The sequence below is a fragment of the Poecilia reticulata genome, linkage group LG13 (genome assembly GCF_000633615.1).
Source record: "Poecilia reticulata strain Guanapo linkage group LG13, Guppy_female_1.0+MT, whole genome shotgun sequence".
NCBI lineage: Eukaryota > Metazoa > Chordata > Actinopteri > Cyprinodontiformes > Poeciliidae > Poecilia > Poecilia reticulata.
The window spans coordinates 15,921,534-15,931,422 of record NC_024343.1 but is presented as its reverse complement, the minus strand read 5'-3'; positions in this window follow the sequence as shown (position 1 = coordinate 15,931,422).

The following is a 9,889-nucleotide window of genomic DNA, read 5'->3' as shown; positions in this document are numbered from 1 at the left end:
ATATACACATCCCTATTGTTGGTTTAATTTCTTCCTGTTTTTTCTGATATCGCTGGTTATTTATTTCCACCTATTTTTTTTTCTTCTTATATTTCCTCATGCTGAGCTAAGAGGCTGCTTTATGTGTGCATGTTTTTTTTATTTTTTTTATTTGGCAATTAAACCACAGACCTTCAGTGTTCGGAGCCGAAATGTCACATACCTCCCACAACTTTCATGGAGCTCTAAATCTGCACTGGTGGTCTCACAAATCCTGATCTCAAAGCCAGGAGAGAGTTTGAAAAAGAAACACGGGCGTAATTTGATCACGCTTAATCCCTTTTTATCTGGTTTCATTCACACTTTATCAGATTAAAGAGCATGTGAGAAACGCGCAGTCAGGAATGCTGATTGAAACTGATAAAATGTTTGTCGTTTGAAAAGAAAAAGGAAAAACCCACTTTGTGTGACAGCACAGGTAATTTCTTGTAAATGATGATGCAGTGATTGACATGTTGTGACTTTCGATTATTTGTAACACAGACGAGATTAAAAAAAATTCCAACAAACGATACCAAGCAGGGTCTCTTGTAATTTGAATGCCATATTTTCTATCCAAATTTTGTCAAATTTACAAAACAAAAAAAGTTTAACACCATAACTTAACAACAAACATACAATTACTTTTTCATAAACATATTCTCCAGTAAATGTACTCCTTGTTACTGTATTTATACGACACTTTAGGCTCCAAAGACCCAAAACGTTCTCTGGTTACAGGACAACGGCAAGACTGGCCTGTTTTCACGTGACCAAGCAAATCACGCAAACAAAGGCGGGCAGCAGCAGGGATGGCTAAACTATCCAGGAACTGACACCCACACTCCCAAGAATGCCGAGCTCCTTGTTTGATCATTAAACTGCGAGGACACAAGCTGGATTTACTGATGACAGCTACATCCCCGCTAATAATGGCAAAACGTCAAAGGTCACAAGGGAGAGTAAAGGATAAACAGTGTTTCTACATTTTTGCACCAGCACTTCGAGACCCGGTGGAGGAGAGAGAACAAAGAGTCTTGGAGGATGGTGTGGAGTGATGTGTAAAAAAATATTTTCACCCTCAGGTGAAACCTCAGTTCATTTTTTTATGATAGAAGAGTTCAGATGTGTTCAGAAATGTGAAGTGGTTGGGTAACTTTACATGATTTTCTACATATTTTTTAAATTAAAAATCTAAAAAGTGTGGCATGCATTTGCTTTCACCTCCCTTAGTGGAATCAAATGTTACCAAACGTCTTCGGACCTCGCCTACTTAAATAAACTTGCGTGCCTGTGCGTAATCTAATATTAGGCCTCAGAGGGTTTTTGTTTTGTTTTCTTTGACAGCATTAATGAAGAAGCCGCTTCGTAAAGGCGAAACAACATAGAGCAGTTGCTGAGAATCGCAAAGCAGGCTAAGGTTTTAATCCCAAGTTTTCAACAAAAGTCATCTGTCAATGTAATAATCTCGCTGACACTCCAACTGGCCTTTTAAGAAAGAGTGGCAAGAAAAGAAGTCAATAAAACTAAACTACCACATGCACAGTTTGCCTCTGTTGAAACAAAGAACATATGAAAGAAGGTGAAAGCAAAAACCTATGTGCACAGATGATCTCCATCCTGTCTGGTTGAGCTTAAACTGTTTTGCAAAGCAGAAAAAAAAGTACAATTTTGATCTCAGTAAGTAAGTAAGTAAGTAAGCATTTCAGGCGATAGATTGCAAAAATGGTGGAGACATAGCCAAAAAAAAAAGACTTGCATCTATAAATGCAACCAAACCTGCTTCTACAAACAATCAATGCACTTTTTAGGGGTTTTTTGTTGTTGTTGTTGTTTAAAGAAATTAAGTATATCTTCTATATTCTTGGCTGAATTAACATACATGAACACAAAGGTTGTGCTATGTAGTATTTAATGGAAAAGGTGGAAGATTTGTCAAACTATTAGAAGAGTGTGTGCGCTAAAACAGCATTAATGACTTTGGTTCTAACATGAAAATTAGAAATATGGTCAATTTATGGCATAAAAACATTGAGGCGCTGCCTAATGATGGAACATTTGAACAAATGCTCATCTTACCAGATTGTAAAATTATAATTTACATCTCAGCCAACATACATGCACACTGTGACAGAAAACCATAGCAATAAGACAAAAACCCAAACAACCTCGGGGAAACCACAGGGAGGCTCCAACAGGGTTTCTGGGATTCCCAAAGGGGACTGCATGACATTATGAGTTTTTTCTTTTTCTCTGACTGTGCTTGTGTTCCAGACAGGAATGTCAAAATGATGCAACAAGCCAGCTGGGTGTTGGCAAAACCACCAACAGCCATGCTGTAATTAATTTGTTGCACATAATCTCGTGAAACCCTCAACTTTACTCTGGGAGACTTGTACTCGCATTATTACGGGGATTTTTTGCAACAGTTTTAAAAACAAAACCTACAAAATGAATAATTTTAGGAGTATTTGCACCATGTATCCCAAAACAAGAGATTATTTAGAATTTTACTTTCTTAGTTGTTGAATAATGTTTGTATAGGCAGCATACACTCCGGTGAAAAAGCATAGTTTTCATCGTTAAAAACATGGAAGCCGTTTTTGTCCGTTCTCTTTCTTTTTGTTGATTGATCTGCAGTTCTTTGCTTGTTGTTCTGTATTCTTTTAAGGACTTTTATATCAGTTGTTGGTGCAATCTTTGAGTAAATTTCCCCTGGGAAATTTACTGGGAAGGTTCCACTTTTTCTTAATTTGTAGATAATTGCCGTCACTGCAATCAGAAGAACTAGAAATAGTTTTACGACCACTTTCACATCTACATATATCAGTGACTTTGTTTCTTACCTTTTCTTGGTTATGTGGGACAAGATGTGTTTCTTTTTGCAAACATTTTTTTGTCAGATAGGTTTGACTTATTGCATAAATAGACAGACAAGAGAAAATAAGTGTTGTGTTGCGACTGAAAATTTATCAATTGAGCTTGCTAAGAAACAAAGACGACAAGAGAAACTGAGTATCAGGTCTGAACAACGACAGTGAAGCAATTATGAAAGAAAATCAACAGAAAGTTCAGACAATTTAAACGATTTCGTGATACTGCAAGTCTTGCAATAATCATAGTTTGCTTTAAAAAAGTGTTAACTGCAGTTAGCTCATGACTTAACAAAGGGTGGTGGTGTTTATGTTATCAACAGGATATTATATGAGTTTTTTCTTTTTCTCTGACGGCATTGACTTAAAAAGATTTTTTGCTCCTAGTAAATCAAATCAATGAAATCTTGTCCTTGTCACTACATTGGTCATTTTCCATTTTCTGCCCAGTTGTTGCCTTTATTGCATTTATGTAAACCGGTCACGGTAGACTTTGGAAACCCAAAAAGAAGAGGTAGATATCAAAATGAAGGGATTCTTTTTTCCTTCAGCAGTTTCAAATGTTTATAAAAGGATTTCCATTTGTCCAGAATTATTTAATGCCATGAGCCTCATCATCACTGGATCAGCAGCACTGTGTGGTTCTTCAACACAGTTGGCAAACTTAAGCCGTGACTTTTCAAAGTACAGAGACTGCTTTGAGGTTGCACACTGCCAGATTTTCTGCTGCACTAATCTATGTAAAGGCCAAACCAAGAAGCAAATGCCAACAGGAACGATCGCCCTGCAACGCTCATTTATCAACAGCACAGACTCAGCACAAAGGTCAAGCAGGACACCGACTGCACCCAAAAGCCATAGTTCAAGTTGAAAACTAAGTTTGGGATTCTTTTTTTTAAATATTTCCTCTCATTTAGTCTCTATTATAACTGGATTTATTTTTTTTATTTATTTTTTTATTTTTGCTCTACCACTAAATTGCTTTCAATTACAGGTATATAACTATAGCTGTTTCCAAAAAGCACTTGGTCAAGGATAGAAATACATCACGGTCTGGCACAAAACCCAAAAGAAAACATAGTTTCTGCTGTTGGGGACAGTTCCCGCAATACTCCCTTTACCATCCCAAAATATCCTTCAAATTAAATATATACTACAGCTTCACTCTGCACGTTGAAAACCGACGCTTCAATGTTTCAACCTAATATGAACATGTGAGACATTGGAATATAATATCAGGCTGCTCCAAACAAAACTCTGCAGAATAAAGTGGTTTAAAATAACTATGATGCATTGATTTGATGCCATAGCAACTCAGCAGCATTGTACGTCTTGGCATCTTAACAAAATATATATTTTCCATGACCACATTCTTTAACTATCCCATGAAACATAGCGGCATCTGATTTAAAAAAAACAAACTTTCACGTACTTTATCTCGTGTGTCGTTTGCCTGCATGCCACCATTTCGTTTGTATCCTTTACTGCCCTGGCTCCTGCATGCTGACAAAGAACTACTTCTCCTTCTCTGGTTACATATTTTATCAGAGAATGACCTTAACCTGAAACCTGCACCGGCTGTTTGCAGTTTTGTACATATGCATATTCAGTATTTTCATGCCAAGAAAGAAAATCCAAGAACTTGCTGTTTAAATTGTTTTTGAACTTGTTTAAAATGAGTAAATAGCTGAGATTTATCTCTTGATAATTAAGTGCATGCTGTTCTCATCTTGCAAATTAAGAGGAAAATATTGTGTGTCATGCTAAAAATTAAAAACATGCACAAAGCAACCCAAATATGAGGGAGAATACTTGTTTGTGAAAAGCTTGGAAGCTGTTGAGAAACACACTGGCATTTTTTTCATTTGCAACCCCCAAGGTTGGTGCATCGTAGTCCAATATTTAATTGCGCTACAGACGATTAAAACATTTTATGTAGTTGAATGACTTTATGTTTCACATGCTAATTTAAAAATCTGCAAAATAAAAATGTATCTCTCTTCATCTGAAATTTCCTCCTCTCATACCAGTAAAACAGATGGAACAGATGGTTTTTACTGGTTTCTTGGGCGAAACAGCCCAGCTAACCGTTTCTCCACGTAAGCAGAGAACCAGCAAAGCAAACACACACACACAAACACACGCACACRCACACACACACACCCACACACAAACACACTGTCGAACTGAGGCTTAAAACATGTCAGACCGTTTGCTCAAGGAAAGACCTTCACCAGTTTGTTTACAGCGTAATAATCTGGAGCAGAGATCTTGATTGTGTGCTGGCAGAACATCAGCAGCTGTGCCGTGACTCGACGGCCACACAGCAATTACACTGGCCTCTTATCTGTATGAATAGCAGGCCTGTTGCGGCAGCAGAGCTGGCTTAAAGACAGATGGACGTATGGAGAACAGTTATATAAAAAAATTAAAAAAGGCCAAAAAGTGCTTTGATGTCCTCCCTCAATAATCTCAGCCTTAGTTATAACGTTAAGCAGAGGACGAATTATATGGGTTTGAAAATTATGCTTATCGGTATTAGAGAATTTGATTTTATGAGCTTTTTATTTTGATAAAAACAATGATAGCTTCTTTTTGAAGCTTATCTAACTCTTAAACAGCTTATACAACCCTTCCAAACAGCTAAAGTCCATGGTAAAAATCAATTCTTCATTAATTCTGGTGTTTTAATCTAACACTGAAAATGTAACCTTTAGATTGAATACATTTCAAAAGAGAAAAAAACAAACATGACCAAAGGCAAAATCACCACCAATTAAATATACCAAAAGCATTTGGGTGATTTGCACTTTAGTATTAATGCTAAGTTAATGAGAGAGTTCTGGAAATTTTAATTAGCAATCCAAGCTTTTTGTTTCCCAGGGATGTAAAATCATGTGACACAGAGCAACATTTCTAGACTTCACTCTTCTTCCTTTATGGTTAGGGTTAGAAGAGATTCTACCAGCTGAGGAAGAATCTCTTCTCCCTCAGCGTGAAGGTTGTTTTCACTTCAGATCTGTTCTAAAAACAGATAAGAGTTAACTTGCCATTCAAGGAAGGCGAATTGTAGTGATCTACATGAGACAGGAAATTGCAACAAGAAAATAGCTGCTTCTCTACAATTGCCCATATCTGTAGTTGTCGCAATCCCAAGAGCTTAATTAGAAGGCTGCCGAACTCAAGTCGGCTTCTAATTAAGCATTTAGGATCATTACGTCCTTAATGACTGAGAAACTGTAGAGTTGTAGAGTTGCAGCCGTAATCACAAAGTTTAAAATAAACAAAAATCCCTGTTTGACTGAAATGCATCTTGTCAACACAAACAGTGAGGAGGATGGTAAGTGTCATGATTTGCAGTAGTTGCAGGTTCAAATCCAGAAGCAGAGAGGTGAGGTAGCAACTTAGTTTGATGTTTTAATGAATTTAACGAAGTCCATGCAGCACAGGTGAGCATTGTACCAAGAACTCAAACACTGGTAAACCAACAAAACGTCTGACAGCAAAGACAATGGACCGCTGGGAACAATCAAGCCGGGACAACACGGAGACTCAACAGAACACAGAAACCTGAATTAACACACAGAAAAACCAAATCCTCACGGTTAAGAGAGGTAAAAATAAAAATAAAAAATCTCCAGATCTCACCGTTACAAACAGAGGCAAAACGTGGCACCAAATCTTCATGACCAGAAGTAGATCGCTAAAGATCTACATGCTAAAGAGTTCTTTTGTCAACACGGTCATCAAAGCAGTTTCACAAGAGTAACCGTATACTGTCTTCTTTTGTTTCCTCTAAACTCCGCAGATGTTTACTTTGGTCAGAGGAGCCAGACTGGTAACAGGTAAATGCTCCAGAGCCTCTTCTCGTTTTAAACGTGGTGCTGAAGTGCACCGAGACCAGAAGTGGGCAGAGGTCCCCAAAACCATGTGGTCAAGTAAGAGTAGCGCTTCTTCAGCATATTGTTACTCAAGTAAAATAGCCATTCAGCAAATGACTCAAATAAGAGTTAAAAGCATTTGGTTAAAAAAAAATGGTTGAGTAATTCATAATTTGGTAAATACTGAGTAAATGGTCAGTTGATATTACTCAAGTAAAACTGAAAAGTACAGAGCAGTAAAATTACTCCTATAAGTACACTTTTCCAAAATGTAAGGAAATTTATCGGTAGTTGAATAAACGTCAGAGATCCATCGCTGATTACTGTTGAAACATTAATTCAGTAACAACATGCTGAATTAATGTTTCAGCAAGAACATTGATGCTTTAGAGTAAAAAGTTTTGAAAAGAGTCCTCTGGCCACCATGACTCGGTGCATTGCTGTGGGCTTGCTTCTCTCCATGTGCTCTGGGGAAACCTTTAGGAGCGAACAGCATCATGGAGTCTTTCAGACAAAAGAACATGAAGTTTTTCTTAATAACAATCTGGTGGCCTGTGCCAGAAAGCTTAAAATGAATTATGAGCCACAGGTCATTATTGGGTATGTCAGCAGGATAAAGTTCCAGATCCATTTTTCATGGCCATCTCATATATGTTGATGCCATTAGCAGCCTAACGTATCGCACAGAGATCTTAGACACAAACAGTCAACAACATGTCATGTTTCTCCTTGTGTTTATGACTTTATGTTGGACGATTTTCAGGACATGCTTTGTTAAACTGGTATTCACAGTCTGATTTACTTTGTTCATTTCTAATCCCTGCATTCAGTATAGGTTTGTGATTATCTGTCTTTAAAAGTCAGAGGGTAAGAAGATTTGATATCTCATAATGTCTTAGATTCATTCATTTATCTACAACATTCACCACAGGCCCTGGAGAGAATCTGCAAACTCAAAACAGAAAGTCCTCAATTAGGATTCAGAACCAGGAGCTTACTGCTGAGAGGCAATGACGCTCAATACTTCAGCAACCTTAAAAAAAAAAACAATAAAAAAAGTTAGAGAAAAAACTGGGTTTGTGAGTCACCCCTGAATGACTCCACACAAGCTTTTTAAAATCCCCCTGCTGTGAATTAGTAGTAATTTATCCTCCAAACCCAGTAGTATGAGTATGATTAATTAAATATTAAGGAGGTCTTCACAGCATACCGAACAGATGTTGTGAGTCATGTAGCTCCTTAGAACGAAGACTTTAATTAACAACATCTGACACAGGGAGCGGGTACATCCATCTATTCCCAACAACCATTAATGCAAACGGCAACGAGCAACAGCTATGAGCATCTTGGCTTTTCTTTGATCGTCTCTTCATTAAGCACAAATAAAGCTGAGTCAATAAGCAAAGTTTGTTTTACACAAATCACTGAAGGGACGCTGTAAGATTTTTGTTTTTAGGAAAATTAATTTGTCACTTGTAAAAAAAACAAACAAAAACAGGGGTTGCTAAACCTTTCCAGACATGTTCAGACAAGCAATAATGAAGCTTTTTTTTTTTTTGGTCTCCAAAGCATACAGAAGAGGCTCAAAGTATTTGTATGTGAATCTTCTGGAAACAAAGAGAGGGGTAGCTCCACCTGAGCTATCAGATCATAACAGCTTCAGCCTGCCATAATGGGGAAGGATAAATGATACTTTCCTACGCCTGTGTTTAAAGGAGGATTGCCTTTCATCTTCTCCTGGGACTCTGCCAGGAAAGATTCACACTGTGGAGTTTTAAAAGCTCCTAGCCATAAGCCCAAGCATGTTTATTTGTTTTTACAATTCAAAAAGAGTTTTTTTTTTCCCCTCCCAATGGTGTATATGTAACCCCCCTGCCCCCTTCACCCTCACCTTCCACCCCCAACTGCCCCCTCCCCCTCCCCCTCTCTCTCTGTGATTAACTTTATGGGAATTTCCATGAAGTACACTCCTCACAAGTTATTGTGTGGGGTTGGGGAACCATATGGTAGAATGTTTTCTGAGGAACTGCAGACATTGGTTAACCAGGGCTCTTTTTTACCTTTCAGTCCTACCCTAATGACTAAGGAACATCTGGACAACAGAATCCAAAACTCCATCGTCGTCACGTTACGGGCCGTCAAATGTAATCATGACAAAAGAAATCTAAAAAAAACTAAGTTTACTTTTTTGTAGCCAAACTATGCATAATCAGAAGCTACTTTTCTACATCTTGCTGAACTGCAGAACCTGGACTAAACCCATAGATGCATGGTAAAATAACTCCATGCAGAAATTAACTGGTTGGGAATTAAACCCAAGACCTTGCTGCAGGGCAACGCCACCAATGGTAACCTGAATTTTGTCAATAGTTAAGACCCCCACATACACAGGCGTATTTTACGTTGTGGACTCAACGCGGTTGTGTGCCGGACACGTCCGCATAAAGGTACATTTTTGCAGCCACCTGTGAGCGCATGGTGTCGCACGGTAAACTGCTTGGCAGAACATGGTGTTCGCATCAAACGACAAGGAACTGAGATGATTGAGAGTCGGCACGACCAGTTGCAAAGATGTTCATCAGCCGGACCAACAGTGGTGAGATTGTGGGAAATGAAGGAATTTGTCACGAGAAATGTACGCAATTGGTATGCAGACAGTGTGCAGAGTCTGAACGGACCACAGAATATACACAATATGTCAGCGAACGTGGGAGTCTGATGATGTTTCCACTGACGTAGGCAAATGCCACCATGCTCACTCTCTGTTTCGATGTGACTTGTATAATTGGGCTCTTGGCAAATTTCAGTGCAGTTCCAAAGCAGATATGCAGACAAAATCAAAATGTGCAAAAAAAAAAAGTTCTACTTCAGAAATTAAGCACTTTGTGTTTGCTGGTGTTCAACTGCTCTCTTCCACACACACAGCTGTGAGCACAGGCCACACAAGATTGCACAAAACACATGAGAAGGGAACATTATTGTGAAGGGTGAGAAACAAACCCAAATTTGTCGGTGGCACCTAAACCTTTCAGCTTCCAACCCCCCCAAATACCTGGAAGAGACGTGTGACTCCAACCGTTGGCTGAAAGTGCAAATAAATGCAAGCAATTACTGATA